This window comes from Bubalus kerabau, chromosome 1 (genome assembly GCF_029407905.1).
Source record: "Bubalus kerabau isolate K-KA32 ecotype Philippines breed swamp buffalo chromosome 1, PCC_UOA_SB_1v2, whole genome shotgun sequence".
Taxonomy (NCBI): Eukaryota; Metazoa; Chordata; class Mammalia; order Artiodactyla; family Bovidae; genus Bubalus; species Bubalus kerabau.
In genome coordinates, this window is record NC_073624.1 from 138482553 (window position 1) to 138502034 (window position 19482).

The 19482-nt window shown below is 40.0% G+C and overlaps 1 long non-coding RNA gene across 2 annotated transcripts in view; it reads right to left on the reverse strand.

The window, feature by feature from the left end:
* Positions 1–2836: 2836 nt before the first annotated feature.
* The window catches only part of LOC129658900 (uncharacterized), a 53383-nt gene continuing 36737 nt past the window's right edge, over positions 2837–19482 (reverse strand). The window contains exons 3-4 of one of the 2 annotated variants that reach the window (XR_008717572.1): positions 14258–14345; positions 2837–5682 (exon numbers count right to left, since the gene is read on the reverse strand). This is a non-coding gene — a long non-coding RNA (uncharacterized LOC129658900). The remainder of the gene's footprint in view (positions 5683–14257; positions 14346–19482) is intronic. The other variant, XR_008717574.1, reaches the window with a different exon arrangement.

A 19482-nucleotide genomic window follows, 5' to 3' on the forward strand; every position in this document is an offset into this window, starting at 1 on the left:
AGAAGTGGAGTTCTTCAAGCATCAGAATCACAAATAGATCAGTTCAGTTACTCAGTCATGTCCAACTCTTTGCAATCCTATGGACTGCAGTACACCAGGCCTCCCTGTCCATCAACAACTCCCAGAGTTTGCCCAAACCCATGTCCATTGAGACAGTGATGCCATCCAAACATCTCATTCTCTGTCATCCCCTTCTCCTCCTACCTTCAGTCTTTCCTAGCAGCAGTGTGTTTTCCAGTAACTCAGTTCTTCACAGCAAGTGGCCAAAGTATTGGAGTTTCAGCTTCAGTATCAGTCCTTTCAATGAATATTCAGGACTGATTTCCTTTAGGATGGACTGGTCAGATCTCCTTGCAGTGCAAGAGACTCTGAAGAGTATACTCCAACATCACAGTTCATAAGCATCAATTCTTTGGCACTCAGCGTTCTTTATGGTGTGACTCTCACATTCATACATGACTACTGGAAAAACCATAGTTTTGAATAGATGGACCTTTGTCAGCAAAGTAATGTTTCTGAAGTTTGATAGTAATGTTTAATTTTTAGTATCTATGACATCCAAAGGGTAGACTATATGAAGCCCATCTGGTTTCCTCTCATGCTCAATCATTCTTTAAATGAAGAATCTGAAAAACTTTCCAATGGTCCTACACCTCAAATATGCTGATATGTTAAGATTTCAGTGGCTCAAAAAATAATGACTATTTTCTAATGGCAGCCTTCTGTTTAGTTCTGCAAAACACTTGGTTGTAGAAACATACATTTTTTTTCCAAAGGATTCAAATAAAGTGTTCTCATTCTGAATGTAAATCAGATAAAACTTAAAGTCATCTTGATTTTTTCTGAACTTACTACAGTTCTAAAGCAGTTTTTCATCACCCCACTAAAAGTATTGCTTTTTACGTAAAGCAACTAGATTCAGAAGAATAAACAAAACCCAAAGTGAGGGGGAAAAAAAAAACCAAAGTGAGTAGAAGGGAACAAATCATAAAGATGAGAGCAGAAATAAATGAAATAGAAATCAAGAAAACAACAACAACAAAAAGAAGCCAAGGAAATTAAAAGCTGGTTCTCTGAAAAGATAAACAAAATTGATAAACATTTAGTCAGGAGAACAAGACGGCAGAGGAGTAGGTGAACGTGGAGTACGTCTCTCTCCATGGCTACATCAGGAATACACCTTCAGACACAGAAGTGCATGCAGAATACCAGCTGAGAGTACCTGTCTGCAGAGGAAAAGAATATATAGACCCATGCAAAACTCAGTAGAATGAAAGAACTAGGGGGCAAACCAGGAGTGTTAGCAGGACTGGACCTGCCCTCCGTGGGTGGGGGAACTGAAGCAAAGGTCTGATCCCACATTGGGGCAATTGTCTGAGTCAGAGGAGAAACATTTAAGGCTGAGTGTGAAACAGCTGATCTGTGGCAGCCTAAATGGAATGAGAATCAGACAGTCCTTGCTGCAGCCATAAATACCCCAGATAGGGATAAATATCCCATCCACCTACTCCGCCATCTTGTTCTTCTGACTAAAGGTTTATCAATTTTATTTATCTTTTCGGAGAACCAGGGATAGATATTTCCAGGGATAGATCCCCTGGAAAGTGCAGCAGCTAGGAGCTCGAGTTTAGGGATTGTGGGGCAATCCCAGGGTGAGGGCTGCTGTTGACTGCGGAGAGACTGACAGAGGGGATGTGAGGGAGGAGATTGTGGTGGGAAATGCCTGTGGAGGAAAGCTGGGCAGCCATGGAAGCAAGGCGATACTGCTAAGTCACATGTAGGGGATGGAGCCATCACCATAGCCTCTCTCCCCCCACACGCCAGCATTAGCAGCTGAACAATAGAGAGGCTGGCCCATCAAATGCCCGATACACTGAACTACAGAGTAGGACCCCAGTCGGGGGGGCCCTGTATGTGCCTGAATGGGCGGAGCTACTGAGAAAGATTGGCCAAAGAGGCCTTCTGATCACCAACTACAAGAGGCTCGAGAAAAAGACTCTGATAGGGCCATAACTCATGCGAAAGCAGTGCATGTCCCTGCACACCAGCACCGCCAGGGTCCCCACAAGCCAAGCAGCTGGGCCACCTTCATGCTCAACTCTCACTGGGGCAGAGCTGCCACAGGCAAAAAAAGTCTTGCATCTATGCACACAGGGTCTCTTTGGTTGTGTCCAACTCTTTGCAGCCCTGTAGACTGTGGCCTGCCAGGCTTCTCTGTCAGGGAGGCCGGGGGGATTCTCCAGGCAAGAATACTGGAGTGTATTAGCCAATACTGGTTGCCATACCCTCTAGAGCACTATATTTCCTGCTGCCCTAGACACCAACTCCCCTGAGTACCTGGTGCTGCCAGAACCCCTGCAACCCAAGCAGCTGCACCACCTCCACACCTCACAGGGGCAAACCCGAGTCCTCCAGGGCAGCCTCAGGAGCAAACCCCAGTGGATGGCCCACATGCAGAGGTGGAAATAAAGCTACAATTGAAACCCAGGGGCAGTGTGGCTAAGGAAGAAGACCCAAAACCTCCCCGCCAGCTGTACAAGCTGCAGATTAAATCCAGATGATCAACTAGGCAGACTCTGTGTCTATTGAATATATAAAAGGTCATTGAGAGCTCCCACAAAAGAAAACTCACTAGTTCTGATAGCTGTGGACACTGGAGACAAGAACACAGAGGAGTAGGACCACATTAGAATCTGAGCTGCCCCCACAACAGGTCCAGAGATCACCACAGCATTGGAGGGCATCCTAGGGAGGTGAGGTAGATTGTGACTCTCAGCAAGGGAAGGACTCTGACAGCAGTGACTCAAGAAAAACATGTGTTATTCTATGTTTTGACTGGTTCTACTTGACTTTCACTTTTCACTTTCATGCATTGGAGAAGGAAATGGCAGCCCACTCCAGTGTTCTTGCCTGGAGAATCCCAGGGACGGGGGAGCCTGGTGGGCTGCCATCTCTGGGGTCGCACAGAGTCGGACACGACTGAAGCGACTTAGCAGTAGCAGCATAGATTCTTTTGGATTTTTTTCTTTTTTCTCCTTTTTTTCCCCCTCTGTTGTAGTTGTTGATTTTATTGGCACTATGAAATCTAATTCAGCTTTTGAGCTTTCTTTCTCTCTTTTTTCCTCATTCACATTTTTTTATTGGTGTTACAAACTCCTGCCTCTACATTGGGCTTTTGCAGTTCTGAGGAGTTTTCCTTTTTTCTTTTCTCTTTTTTTAATTTTAATTTTTTTAACATATTTTTCTTTTTTCTACATTTATTCTTTTGTTTGCTTTTCCTACTATTCTTTTCCCCTTGCAGTTAATATTTAATGTATATAAATCTTCTTTATCTACCTCTATTTAACTTTGCATAGCTATTGTTTCTTTCTTTTCTTTCCTCTCAAACATATTTGTTAGTTTTCTTTTCCTTGCTTTATTCCCCAATTGGCACCGTGTGTTAGTTTTGTTTTCCAGTTTGTGCTTTAGTTAGTTTTGTTCTGGTAGACATAATTTTTGGTTTCCTTTATTCACTGTGTCAATCTATTGTACTTTTGTTGGACTGTTCTGATTTTGCTTATGGGTGTATATGTGTATGTGTATATTCAGGCACAATTTTTATTGTTGTTATAAACTTCTGCATCTACATTGGGTTTTTGCAGTTCTGTGGGGGGTTTTTTTCCCCCTATTTTCTTTCTTCTTCCATTTTTTTTCTTTTCTCTTTTTTATAATTTTAACTTTTAATTTTTTTTAAACCTATTATATTTTCTCTACATTTATTTCTTTGTTTGCCTTCCTACTGTTCTTTTCCCCTTCTAGTTAATCTTTAATATATTATAAATCTTCTTCATCTACCTCTATTTACCTTCGCACATCTATTCTTTCTTTCCTTTCCTCTCAACATATTTGTTAGTTTTGTTTTCATTGCTTTATTACCCACTTGGCATCTTGCTTTAGATTTGCTTTCCAGTTCATGCTTTAGTTAGTCTTGCTATTAACTGGTAAATATAATTTTTGATTTCCTTTGTTCTCCAGGTCAATCTATTGTACTTTATTTTTGTTGGACTGTTTTGACTTTGCTCATCGGTATATATGTATATGTGTATGTTCCATTATTTTAATTATTATTTGCCTGATTTTGTAACTGCCATTTGTCTGGGGTTCATCTTTGGTTTCCTGTTTTTGGATGTTTGTCTTAATCTCACTTAATGCCATAATAAGCCACTTGTGGAATCTTCATTCTTGGCCAGAGATCAAGACCTAAGCCTTTGGAGTGGGAACACTGACTCTAAGACCTTAGACTACCAGAGAACTAACCCTCAGTTCAGTTCAGTCGCTCAGTCATGTCAAACTCTTTGTGCCCCATGCACTGCAGCACGCCAGGCCTCCCTGTCCGTTACCAACTCCCAGAGTTTACTCAAACTCATGTCCCTTGAGTCGGTGATGCCATCCAACCATCTCATCCTCTGTCATCCCCTTCTGCTGCCTTCAATCTTTCCCAGCATCAGGGTCTTTTCAAATGAGTTGGTTCTTCACATCAGGTGGGCAAAGTATTGGAGGTTCAGCTTCAGCATCAGTCCTTCCAATGAATATTCAGGACTGACTTCCCTTAGGATGGTCTGGTTGGATCTCCTTGTAGTCCAAGGGACTCTTAAGAGTCTTCTCCAACATCACAGTTCAAAGGCATCAATTCTTTGGCACTCAGCTTTCTTTATAGTCCAACTCTCACATCCATACATGACTACTGGAAAAACCATAGCTCTGACTAGATGGACCTTTGTTGGCAAAGTAATGTCTCTGCTTTTTAATATGCTGTAGAAGGCAATAGCACCCCACTCCAGTACTCTTGCCTGGAAAATCCCATGGGCGGAGAAGCCTGGTGGGCTGCAGCCCATGGGGTCGCTAAGAGTCAGACACAAATGAGCGACTTCACTTTCACTCTTCACTTTCATGCATTGGAGAAGGAAATAGCAACCCACTCCAGTGTTCTTGACTTGGGAATCCCAGGGATGGGGAAGCCTGCTGGGCTGCTGTCCATGGGGTCACACAGAGTCAAATACGACTGAAGCAACTTAGCAGCAGTAGCAGCAGCAGCTAGGTTGGTCATAGCTTTTCTTCCAAGAAGCAAGCATCTTTTAATTTCATGGCTGCAGTCACCATCTGCAGTGATTTTGGAACTCCAAAAGAAAAAGTCTCTCACTGTTTTCCCATCTATTTACCATGAAGCGATGGGACCAGATGCCATGATGTTAGTTTTCTGAATGCTGAACTCAGAAACCAATTTTTTCACTCTCCTCTTTCACTTTCCTCAAGAGGCTCTTTTAGTTCTTCGCTTTTTGCCTTAAGGGTGGTGTCATCTGCATATCTGGAGAAGGCAATGGCAACCCAATCCAGTACCCTTGCATGGAAGATCCCATGGACAGAGGAGCCTGGTAGGCTGCAGTCCATGGGGTCGTGAAGAGTCAGATATGACTGAGGGATTTCACTTTCACTTTTCACTTTCATGCATTGGAGAAGGACATGGCAACCCACTCCAATGTTCCTGCCTGGAGAATCCCAGGAACGGAAGAGCCTGGTAGGCTGCCGTCTATGGGGTTGCACAGAGTGGGACACGACTGAAGCGACTTAGCAGCAGCAGCATCTGCATATCTGAGGTTATTGATATTTCTCCTGACAATCTTGATTCCAGATTGTGCTTCATTCCTAGGGAGTATCAAATAGTGAGAATTCACACAAAGGAAACCACTTGAATACAAGACCCAGCATCAACCAACCACCAATAGCACCCTGTGCAGGATGCCTCATCTAAACAACAACAAAAAAATACATCCCAGTGCACCAGCCCCAAGCTTCCTCTATCCTGCATCAAACCTGGACTGGCGATTCGTTTCTTATATGATATCATACATGTTTCAATGCCGTTCCCAAATAATCCCCCCCTGCTCCCAGAGTCCAAAAGACTGTTCTATACATCTGCGTCTCTTTTGCTGTCTCGCATACAGGGTTGTCGTTACCATCTTTCTAAATTCCATATATAAGCATTAGCATACTGTATTGATGCTTTTCTTTCTGGCTTACTTCACTCTGTATAATAGGCTCCAGTTTCATCCACCTCATTAGAACTGATTCAAATGTATTCTTTTTAATGGCTGAGTAATACTCCATTGTGTATATGTACCACAGCTTTCTACAATATTGTAAAGTAAAAAAGAAAACAAATACATTAGAGAAATAATAGATTTCAATGAATAAAAGCATTAATTAAAAAAAATAATAATAAAAAAATACAAACCAAATTATCAGCAGACAGGATTACCACCTCACTCAGCCTTGACCATCAGAGGAAAAACAAACAACAAAAACTCAGCACAAATCTCACCCCATACAAAGCTTACACAAACTGCTGGACCAACCTTAGGAGGGCAGAAACCAAAAGGAAGAAAGAATTCAACCTTGAAGCCTGGGAAAAGGAGACCTCAAACACAATAAATTTTTTAAAAAATGAAAAGGCAGAGAAATACTACACAAATGAAGGAACAAACACAAGTATCCTACTGTTCATTGCAGCACTATTTACAATAGTTAGAACATGGAAGCAACCTAGATGTCCATCAACAGATGAATGGAAAAGGAAGTTGTGGTACATATATACAATGGAATATTACTCAGCTATAAAAAGGAACACATTTGAGTCAATTTTGATGAGGTGGATGAACCTAGAACTTATTATACAGAGTGAAGTGAGTCAGAAAGAGAAAGATAAATATATTCTAATGCACATATATGGAATCTAGAAAAATGGTACTGAAGAATTTACTTACAGGGCAGCAATGGAGAAAGAGACATAGAGAACAGACTTATGGACACAGGGAGAGGGGAGGAGAGGGTGAGATGTATGGACAGAATAACTGGAAACTTGCATTACCATATGTAAAATAGAGAGCCAATGGGAATTTGCTGTATGGCTCAGGAAACTCAAACAGGGGCTCTGTATCAACCTAGAGGGGTGGGACGGGGAGGGAGATGGGAGGGAGGTTCAAAAGGGTGGGGATATATGTATACCTATGGCTGATTCATGTTGAGGTTTGACAGAAAACAACACAATTCTGTAAAGCAATTATCCTTCAATAAAAAAAGAAAAAGGAAAAAATACCTTTAGTCAGACCTATCAAGAAAACAAAGGAAAGGGCTCAAGTCAATAAAATCAGACATGGAAGTTACAACAGATACCACAATAACACAAAGATCATGAGAGACAACTACAAGCAACTACATGCCAAAAAATTGGACAGCCTAGAAGAAATGGACAAATTCTTAGAAAGGTAACCAACCTTCCAAGACTGAACCAGGAAGAAAAAGAAAATGAACAGTCCAATAACAAGTACTCTAATACAAACTGTGATTTAAAAACTTCCAACAAACAAAAGTCCAGGACCAGATGGCTTCACAGGCAAATTCTATTAAACATTTACAGAAGAGTTAACCCCTGTCCTTCTAAAACTCTTCCAAAAAATTGCAGAGGAAGGAACACATCCAGACTCATTCTATGAGGCCACCATTACCTTGATACCAAAACCAGACAAAGATATGACAAGAAAAGAAAATTACAGGCCAATATCATTGATGAACACTGATGCAGAAATCCTCAACAAAATACTAGCAAACTGAACCCAATAATACAGTAAAAGGATAACAAAACACTATAATCAAGTGTAATTTATCCCAGAGATGTAAGGATTCTTCAGTATCTGCAAATCAATCAGTGTGATACACATTAACAAAGTGAAGAACAAAAACCATAAGATCATCTTAGAAGATGCAGAAAAAGCTTTTGCAAAATTCCATGCCAACTTATGATTAAAAACTCTTTAGAAAATGGGCATAGAGGGAATCTACCTCAGCATAATAAAAGCCATATATGACAAACCCACAGATAACATCATCATCAATACTGAAAAACAAAGTATTTCCTTTAAGATCAGAAATGAAACAAGGATGTCCATTCTCACTACTTATATTCAACACAGTTTTGTAAGTCAAAGCCATGACAGTCAGAGAAGACAAAAATAATAATAATAATAAAAGGAATCCAAATTAGAAGAGAAGTCAAACCATCACTGTTTACAGATAACATGATGCTTTACATAGAAAATCCTAAAGATGTTACCAGAAAACTACTAGAGGTCATCAAAGAATTCAGTAAAATTTCAGGATAAAAAATTAATACACAGAAATTTCTTTACTGTAGTAAAAACAAAAGATCAGAAACAGAAATCAAGGAAACAATCCCACTTACCATCACATCAAAAAGAATAAAATATCTAGGTGGACTTCCCTGGTTGTTCAGGGGTTAAGATTCTGGACTTCCCCACAGAGGAACTAAGATCTTGTATGCCATATGGAGTGGCAAAAAAATAAAGAAAGAAAGAATACCAAGGAATAAGCCTACCTCTGACCTGCCTCTTGAGAAACCTATATGCAGATCAAGGAAGCAACAGTTAGAACTGGACATGGAACAACAGACTGGTTCCAAACAGGAAAAGGAGTACATCAAGGCTGTATATTGTCACCCTGCTTATTTAACTTATATGCAGAGTACATCATGAGAAATGCTGGGCTGGAAGAAGCACAAGCTGGAATCAAGATTGTCGGGAGAAATATCAATAACCTCGGATATGCAGATGACACCATGGAAGAAAGTAAAAAGGAACTAAAAAGCCTCTTGATAAAAGTGAAAGAGGAGAGTGAAAAGTTGGCTTAAAGCTCAACATTCAGAAAACTAAGATGATGGCGTTTGGTCCCATCACTTCATGGGAAATAGATGGGGAAACAGTGGAAACAGTGTCAGACTTTATTTTTGGGGGCTCCAAAATCACTGCAGATGGTGATTGCAGTCATGAAATTAAAAGACGCTTACTCCTTGGAAGGAAAGTTATGACCAACCTAGACAGCATATTCAAAAGCAGAGACATTACTTTGCCAACAAAGGTCCATCTAGTCAAGGCTATGGTTTTTCCTGTGGTCATGTATGGATGTGAAAGTTGGACTGTGAAGAAAACTGAGTGCTGAAGAATTGATGCTTTTGAACTGTGGTGTTGGAGAAGACTCTTGAGAGTTCCTTGGACTGCAAGGAGATTCAACCAGTCCATTCTCAAGGAGATCATTCCTGGGTGTTCTTTGGAAGGACTGATGCTAAAGCTGAAACTCCAATACTTTGGTCACCTCATGCGAAGAGTTGACTCACTGGAAAAGACTCTGATGCTGGGAGGGATTGGGGGCAGGAGGAGAAGGGAACAACAGAGGATGAGACGGCTGGATGGCATCACCAACTCGAAGAACATGAGTTTGGGTGAACTCCGGGAGCTGGTGATGGATAGGGAGGCCTGGCATGCTGCAATTCATGGGGTCGCAAAGAGTCGGACATGACTGAGCAACTGAACTGAACTGAACTGAAGGAGGACAAACATTTGTACTTTGAAAACTGTAAGACACTGATGAAAGAAATCGAAGATGACACAAACAGACTGAAAGATACACCATGTTCTTGGATTGGAATCAATATTGTCAAAATGACTAAACTACCCAAGGCAATCTACAGATTCAATGTCATCCCTATCAAATTACCAGTGGCATTTTTCACGTACCTAGAGCAAAAAAAATTTTTAATTTGTATGGAAACACAAATGACCCAAAATAGTCAAAGCAATCCTGAGAAAGAAAAATTGAGCTGGAGGACTATACTATATAATCTGAAGACCCTGGCTTCAGACTATACTACAAAGCTACAGTCATGTAAACAATATGGTACTGATACAAGAATAGAAATACAGATCAATGGAACAGGATATAAAGCCCATAAATAAGCCCATGTGACTGTGATCAATTAATCTCCAACAAAAGAAGCAAGAATATACAATGGAGAAAAGACAGTCTCTTCAGGAAGTGGTGGTGGGAAAACTGGACAGCTACATGAAAAAGAATGAAATTAGGACATCCTCTAATACCATTCACAAAAATAAACTCAAAATAGATTAAATATCTAAATGCAAGGCCAGATACTATAAAACTCCTAGAGGAAAAGAGAGGAAGAATATTCTTTGAGATAAATCACAGCAATATCTTTTGAAATCTACCTCCTAGAGTAATGAAAATAAAAACAAAAATGAACAAATGGGATCTAATTAAAATTAAAACCACCTGCACAGCAAAGGAAACCATAAACAAAATGAAAAGACAACCCACAGAATGGAAGAAAATATTTCTAAATAATATGATTGGCAAGGGGCTAATATGTAAAATATATAACAGCTCATATAACTCAACATCAGAAACTCACACACACACACACACACACACACACACAATCTGATTTTAAAAGAGGCAGAAGACCTGAACAGACATTTTTCAAAAGAAGACATACAGATGGCCAATAAGTTCATGAAAAGACATCCAGCATCATTAATCATCAGAGAAATGCAATTCAAAACCATAGTGAGAAATCACCTCAAACCTGTCAGAATGGCTACCATCAAAAAGAACACAAATAACAAATTCTGGTGAGGATGTGGAGAAAAACGAACCCTCCTACATTAATAGTGAGGATGTAAATTGATGCCGGCACTATAGAAAACAGTATGGAGGTTCTTCAAAAAACTAAAAATAGAATGACCACATGGCTCAATAATTATACTCCTGGGTTGTTGATGTTGTTCAGTCACCAGGTCATGTTCGACTCTTTGAGACCCCATGGACTGTAGTCTGCAGGCTCCTCTGTCCATGGGATTCTCCTGGCAAGAACACTGGAATGGGTTGCCGTGCCCTCCTCCAGGGGATTTACCTGGCCCAGAGATTGAACCTGCATCTCCTAAGGCTCCTGCATTAGCAGGAGGGTTCTTTACCACTAGCGCCACACGGGAAGCCCACTATACATGTCACTCAGCCATAAAATAGAATGAAATTTTGCTATTTGCAAAAATATGCATGGACTTGGAGGGTATTAGGCTAACTGAAAATAGGCAGATGGAAAAAAAAATACTTTATGATAAGCATTTATATGTGAAATCTAAAATATACAACAAACTACTGCATATATAATAAAAAAGAAACAGACTCACAGATACAGAGAACAAACTAATGGTCACCAATAGGGAGAAGAAGGGGGAAGGGGCAAGACAGTAAGGGATTAAGAGGAATAAACTACTGTGTACAGAATAAATAAGCTACAAGGATACATATACAGTACAACACAGGGAACATAGCCAATATCCTATAACAACTATAAATGGAATATAACCTTTAAAAATGTGAATCACTGTGTTATGAAACATATAAAACTGTACATTAATTATGCCTCAATTAAAAAAGCATTTGAAAAATAGATTACTTTTCAATAATTATAAAAATAATGCATTGTTAGGTCTCCATCTCCTAGACAGTAAAATGAAGAAGGCTGGACTAAATTCCCTCTCATTCTCTTAGTTCAGCTGTCTTTTTCAAAATAACTCATTTATATTTTTCTCTTACTTCTAAATATTTGCAACTTTTCTCAAAAAGAATCATTTATACATTCTTCAAACACACTATACCTGTGTATGCCAATGAACTCTGACATATGTTGACCTCTCACCTCTCTCCCCTTGCTACCTGGAAAATTCCCAATCATCCTTCAAAAGATCAGCTTCTGTGAATCCCTCCCTCTCACTCCCCAGGTAAGAATGTCTGTCTGCCCTTCTCTGTCTCCCACTGCATAAAATTTATTCCTCTGTGACACAGATTTTAAGATACTGAGTTGTGTCTGCCATCTTCTCCCCTAACCCATCTCTCCTTTAAGGAAAAACCCCAGCCTTTAGCCAGTTCCCAAGCAAGCCATTGTACAAAACTTGAGTGATGGCAGAATAAGGAAAGTGAAAGTCATCAGAGAGGTTAAGCCAATTGATGTTAATAGAGAGATGAGTCTGAGAGGGGACTGGAGAGCAACTAGACAGACAGCACACACCAAGTTTGTGAGACAGTCTGAGGGAACTTACAGTGAAAGAGGGTAGAACTTTCAACAAATGGTGCTGAATCATTAGTTGTACCCTGATGCCATGGCAGCTAATTCAGGTGTGAGATATAGGGGAAGGGGAGGAAACACGCTGTTGTTAGGCTGTACAAACAGGACTGCCTTTGGCATTCTTAGAGAAACCTCCATAGAGATTAAATTGTTTTTCAGTCATTTCACATTCAAGCTATTGTGTCTCTGAACATGACTGAGTGGTAAGGCTAAGGTTTTAAGCTAGTGACATCTGTCTTCTAAGTCTTAGCAATTTGTAATTATACTTTCATGTCTGTTTTCTCCTCTCATTCAAACCCAACCCTGCCTCCAGGCTCTCCTTGAGACCAAGGACTATGCCTTGTTTACCCATCTGCCCTGCCTCTATGAATGAATGATTCACTTGGAAAAGGAGACTTTCTCTGGAACCCTGCACACAATCCCCAAGCAGCTTCTAGAAACATAGAAACGGATACATATGGAACATTTAAGAGTGCTGGGCTCCAACAGGGATTCCTGGATGACACTGGTGGTAAATACCCTACCTGCCAGTGCAGGAGACGTAAGAGATGTGGGTTCGATCCCTGAGAAGACCCCCTGGAGGAGGAAATGGCAACCCATTCCAGTCTTCTTGCCTGGAGAATCCCCATAGACAGGGGAGCCTGGCAGGCTACAGTCCATAGCGTCACAGAGAGTCGGACACAACTGAAGTGACTAAGCACTCACACACGGGGTCTAATAGTTTGGGTTCTCATTCCAGCTCTGACACTTACTAGCCATGGGAGTTGTCACTGCCTCTCAGGTCCCTCAGCTGTGAAATAGTGGACATCCCCAAACTTGCTACATAAAGCTGACAAGAGAGCTAAATGAGATGACACATTAAATGCTAAGCACAGTGCCCAACATAGACAAACACACGTTGTAGAGACACACACACAGCATATCTAAATATATCCAAATCTATACAGACACATTCAATTTCCATTCTGAACCTTTCCTGAGAAATATCCTGATCTCTTAGATATGCATATATTAAACCCAGCATTTTCTAAAAAGGAAGAGACAGTAACACTAACACACGGATTATAAATATGTTTAACGGACTGAAAGAGAACATTGGGCACACAAAACCTAAAAATATATGCATCACTTTAAACCATTCATCCAACTTGTTTTACACTGTATACATATCTATTTGTTAGGCAAAGGTTAATAGAGAGTTTATGAAATTGGGACTGCAATTAAGTCTCCTGGGAATCTCAGTTGGAGGCCATGTCAGTTTCTATAGCAACCAAAGGCTCAGGCAAAAAGTGGGGGGAGGGCAGTTAATTTAAAGGCAAGATAAGTACATAAATATAGTTCTTGTCTACCTTGTCTCGTGAGTCACAATAAGCAATCTGTGCTGCATTTAAATTATTATATTGATACAAAAGAAAGTATAAATAAGATTAGTTTTTCACTTTCTCCAATTATATACATTTTTGCAAAATGCTTAAAGGTGATTTCAATTTTTTAAAAATGTACCACTTCTCAGTTTATGAAGTGCATTGAGTAAGTCTCAAATTCCTCAGAGGGAAAAACAGGAGAGATTAAAACAACAGAACAAGATGTCTGGGATGATTAGGGTGTACTGTGAATAATCTTCTCAACGCCAGCTAATTAGGTTTTACTTATGATCTCAGAAATTGCAATCAGGCTGAAGGAAGAAAATGTGAAGATGGTTTTCCTGTGACAAATGTCATAAATCACTGAACTGAAGAAGACCTTAAGTGATCACCTAGTCAAAACCCTTGATTTTTTTTAAAAATTAATTTATTTTATAACTTTACAATTGGCGGATTCATGTTGATATATGGCAAAACCCTTGATTTTTATCACCAAAAACACTTACCTTGAGAAATTAAGTCAGTTCCCTCATTTAGGTGAGGGAACCAGTTACCAGCAGAACCATGGTTAGAATCCGAAATCCCTGACTACAGCCTGTACTGCAGTCTACATTCCACTCTTCTCCTTCACTTTTCACATGCAAAACTTAGGGACACACCCAACCAAGTAGTTTCCAACTGTTGAGCTCTAATCCCTAGATTACTGCAGATGATCTCATGTGTTTTGTAAAACCAAATGAATCTTATTTCAGCACACTCCACCTAAGTTCTTAATTTCACTCACATTTAGCAAGCAACTTCAGCTTTGCTATTTAAAAAAAAAAAAAAAAAAAGAACACACTTTATAGAATTTGTTATTTACCTGTTTTATCTGACAGGCCAGAAGCCCCATATTCATTGGCAGCCACATGCTCCTCTGTGTACCCCATGTAGTCTGTGTTAAAAGAAACCTGAAAGAGAGTGGCAACCAGAGAAATTGACATAAGATCCACACAAGATATCAAGAAAAAATAGGGAACTTCCCTGGAGGTCCAGAGGTTAAGACTCTGCACTTCAAGTATATGGGGTGTGGGCTCAATCCCTGGTCAGGAAGCTGAGGTCCCATATACCACTGAGTGCAGCCAAAAAATAACAAAAAAATAAAAAAGACATCATGGCTGTTCTGAATCCAAGTCTCAAAAGGAAATCTTACAAATAGAAATCTTCCCCATGCTTTTAAAACGGTGTTTTGGTTCCATTTTCTGTGGTATTGTGAGAACCTAGAGACTGTGATATAATAAAGGAGGATGAGTTGCAGAAAGAAAGAACTATCTAAACAGTGGCTGAAGTGAAAATTCCAGGCTCATTTGACTGGATTCCTTCTCAGGGCTCTCTCTCCACTGTCTAGTCATTGACCTTGAAAAGTGCCTGCTGTCTACATAAACAGGATTTCTCAGTAGCATCAATATCACAGAATATTTGAGATTGCTATAGGAACTTGGTGGGGAAGAACAAAGCCTTGTAGTAGTTAAATTGAGGATTAGGAATACAGAGCAGCTAAAAATTCTTGAAAATTTCAGGAAAATTCTACTGCAGTCTCAAATTTTCATTCTGTAATCTCAAGTGATTTCTTTGTAAAGGGACGATAAAATGGTATAAGGAGAAACAGAACAGGATTATAATTCAGCCAACATTGTTAAAACAGTGAACTCCTGCTACTCTCCCAAGGTTTACACTAAACGAAATCTGAAACTCATTTTGTTTCAAATAAATTTAATAGATTCCACAGTGGACAATTCATGGTGATTTCTCTGGGTCTCTGCATACATGTAAAGAGCGTATTTGGTCCAAGTGATGGGACAGCATACTAAAAAGCAGAGACATTACTTTTCCAACAAGGGTCCATCTAGTCAAAAACTATGGTTTTTCCAGCAGTCATGTATGGATGTGAGAGTGGGACTATAAAGAAAACTGAGCATGAAAGAATTGATGCTTTTGAGCTGTGGTGTTGGAGAAGACTCTTGAGAGTCCCTTGGACTGCATGGAGATTCAACCAGTCCATTCTAAAGGAGATCAGTCCTGGGTGTTCATTGGAAGGACTGATGTTGACGCTGAAACTCCAATGCTTTGGCCACCTGATGCGAAAAGCTGACTCTTTTGAAAAGACCCTGATGCTGGGAAAGATTGAGGGCAGGAGGAGAAGGGGACGACAGAGGATGAGATGGTTGGATGGCATCACCAACTCAATGGACATGAGTTTGGGTGGACTCCGGGAGTTGGTGATGGACAGGGAGGCCTGGTGTGGTGCGATTCATGGGGTCGCAAAGAGTCGGACACAACTGAGCAACTGAACTGAACTGAAGGGACAGATGGCTGGACCAGAATCTTATTGTCCATCTCTAATATTTTGAGTCTAAAATGTACAAATAAAATGCTGTACTCATCTCTACAAACCATTCTCTCTGAACTTTTGTCTTCTCATTCACAAAATGGAGATAATCCCAACCAAGCATACCTCACAATGTTTTAATGTGGATGAAATGAGGTTGTCATTGGAAATTTTGATTTATCGTGAAACTTACCCCGGGTGATTAAGTGGATGTAACAGCCAGTGTGCTTGCCCTCCCTCTATGTCCTTCTAAGGGACACTTTCCTACCCACAGCCTCTACTAAACAGGTGGCCATGTCTTTTCATGTAACCCTACTGACTTTCACATTCTCATTCAGCTGATACAAAGGACCACCACTCCAAGGTCTGGACAAAGACCTGTATGGCCTGCTCACAAAAAGAAACTAGATAAATCAGACCAACTTTCCCAGAAATTTGAACCAAGACACATAGTTTTTAAAAAAAAATAGTGTGTGAGTAGAGGGAACTGTAGCAAAAAGGTCCAGATGGACTGAACTGGTCAAGAAGCAGGAAGTATGAGGAAGGAGAAGTCAGTTGGTATCAGAACAGAAAAGAGATGTGAGGAGGGTAACTGAGTTCCACTGAGAGCAAAACACTGGAGTAGAAGACCCAGGAGATCTCTCCAAAGCTTGCAGGAAACGTGACTCACCAGTCCTGTTTATCTTACTTCCTAAATAGTCCTCTAGGTCTTCTCCACTGCTATTTTGGTTCTTTGTTATATTAATAAAGTTGTTTATTCAATTTATTGATTAATAACCCCTAATCACTCAAAGTAAATTACCTTCTTAAGAGTTTAAGCAAAAAAACTGACTCAAATTGGGCAATACCTCCTAAGTGGTTAGGAGGTCCCACGAATAGGAACTTGGAGAGAAACTTTCATAGAGGAAAGGCAGAATCAAAGTAAGGCAATTATTAATTCTAGCTTAAATTATAGCTTAAAGCCTGGCTGGCTGTTTGTGATTTGGCTGTTCTTGGTGTTTTGATTTCAAAACCTTGAGGTGATTACAGGCTGAGATTTCGGTTTGTTTATGTAGGCTGCCAAGGCATTAGAGCCACCTCAGTCTAATGGCCTCCTTGTTTAATTAATTTAACAATTCCCCGCTTTGGATCATCCACTCCTATGTGAGAGACTGGCCCCAAATGTGCTATTAGCATCACTATAAGTCACTAACAGAGTTAAGTTGCTCTTTCCTCACTGCGAAACTCATAGGTTATGATAAATCTGTGGAAAAACTGTTTTTGCTATTTATCTCATTGTTCATCTTGTTTTGGTTTCACTAAGCACAGTGAGACCATCTGATTTACTGCTGATGGTTATGAACATGCATTTAAGACCTCTGGCAGAACATAGTGCACCATGGAGACTATGATGAAAACTGTTAGGAGGATAATACCAAGAGACTGAAGTACATGCCTCAGCCAGGGACCCCATGAACCAAATCAGTTGGTTATCAAATAAATCAAAGAATGTACCCAAAGGGGCATCAACCTCCTCTAGCCAAGTGGTTTGTTTGTTATCTTTTTTTGTATTTGCTACAATATCAGAGGTGTTGATCCATCAGGTTATATTCCACGGCACAGACTATTTCTTGTTCAGTCAGTAAATAACAAGACAATTCTATCCTCTAAAATCACCTTAAAAAGAAAACACAGGGACTTCTGTTATGCAGCTATGGCCTTAGCAGCAATAGCTGCCAGAGTTAAGGTACAATGTCTTCTTGTGCATTAAAATAAAGGAAAAAAAAAAAAACAAGTTAGCAAAAAAGGCAAAAGGAAGAAATATTTTACATTGGAGATGAAGACTTTGATCCATGATCTTGGAAGAACTGTCTACCACAGGATGCTGTCTGCTTCTGAAGAGGAATTATCCTAGTAACTTATATTTAGATTTCCAATCGGTATGCACTTTCAAGTCTGGAGGACCCCTTTTTAATTGGGGAATGTGGACACAAGGCTCAAATCTCTGCCATTTGGCAGGTAGTGAGGAGTATCTGGTAAGGTCACGTCCAAAAAGATTCTGGGGCAGTCTTTATTCTTAGTGATTCCATAAAACAAGGGTGGAAGAATACCGGAAATGTAAGTTTGCAGAGTTGTAACCAGATATATGAGAAAACTAGAATTCAGGATTTAGTTCAGTTTACAGATATACAATAAAACGTTAAAGACAATGAACAAAGCTAGAATCTGATAAACACAAGTTTATGTTATAACATTTTATTTAAACATTCTTTCCTCTACAGTCATCCTCAAATCTATCAAAAATAATCACAGTAAGACTAATCTGTCTGCAAAATAAGCCTAGTCTCATTAAATTTGACCTGATTAATCACTTAAATGTAGCAACTACAGTGATTGACCATATAAACATTTTAAAATCTGCTTTTCTAGGACTTTTCAGAAGGAATCATAGATTGGACTTTTTAAAAAGCCTTCTCAGGCTAAGAAGCCAAGGCAAGAATTCACCATCAGACTCCATCTGAAATACTACAGATCTGGGCAAATTCCTCTCTTTTCATGGTACTCAAAATATTCTGATGTTCATGGGCTTACCAGGAAGTGACTTTCCTTACTTATGGGGTAAGGCTGCTAGGAACCCTCTAAGCAAGGTACCAAGCCAGTTTTTCTAAGGCGCTTTTATTGACTTCATAAAATCAACCTTAGTTCCTCAAAACTATCTGGTCATATCTGACTTTATGCATATTCTCAAATATGACATTCCAGTCAAAAAGCCTTAGTGATATAACCAATGATTCCAATTGTCTCCTGTTACAAGTCGCACAGATTCCTACTGAACTTATGCAAATAACTATAGTGCCATAAAAATAAGAATACTCAATAAGCTTCTGGATTCTGGGGGAATCAAATAGGGAGAAAAGGTAGATGTTTCGGTTTCATTTATAGAAATATACTTTATATATACTTTACAAAATTACTGGAAGTCATATACAGCTTAAGAGAAAAGAAAATGACTTCAGGGCTTGCCTGGTGGCTCAGTGTTATCGCCATTGTCTTGCCTCCACCTGCCCATGCAGGAGACCTGGGTTTGATTCCTGATCCAGGAAGATCTCACATGCCATGGAGCAACTAAACCCATACACCACAACTATTGAGCTCTGCTCCAGAGCTCGGGAGCTGCAACGACTGAGCCCATGTGCTACAGCTACTGAAACTCGAGTGCCCTAGAGTGTGTGCTCCACAACAAGAGAAGACCACCCCCATGAGAAGCTCGTGCGCTGCAACTAAAGAGTAGCCCCACTCACTGCAACTAAAGAAAAGCCCACACAGCCATGAAGACCCGTGACATCCATAAATTAATTAATTAAATTAAAAATAGGATGACTCTTAAAAAAAAAAAAAAAAGAAAGTGATTTCATTAAATCTGGAAAACTAGAGAGCTAGAGAGAAGAGATCAAAATGGTAGAGCAGAAGGGTGCTGAGCTCACCTATCCCCCAAGAATGCATTAAAAATAAATCTACACGTGGAAAGAGAGGGCAAGGAAGGAGGTAGGGTGGGTGGCGGCACAGAGACACAGGACTGCAACACAATATTTGAATTTCCAATTTTGTCTTGAAAAAGCAGGTCAATCTCAAGATGGCTGTGTAATCTCCATGGCTACAGGTGACTTGTCAAAAGGCTCCTCTTCTATCTCTTTAGACATAGAGCCCTATGGCCACATGAGACTTTAGCACTGAAATTA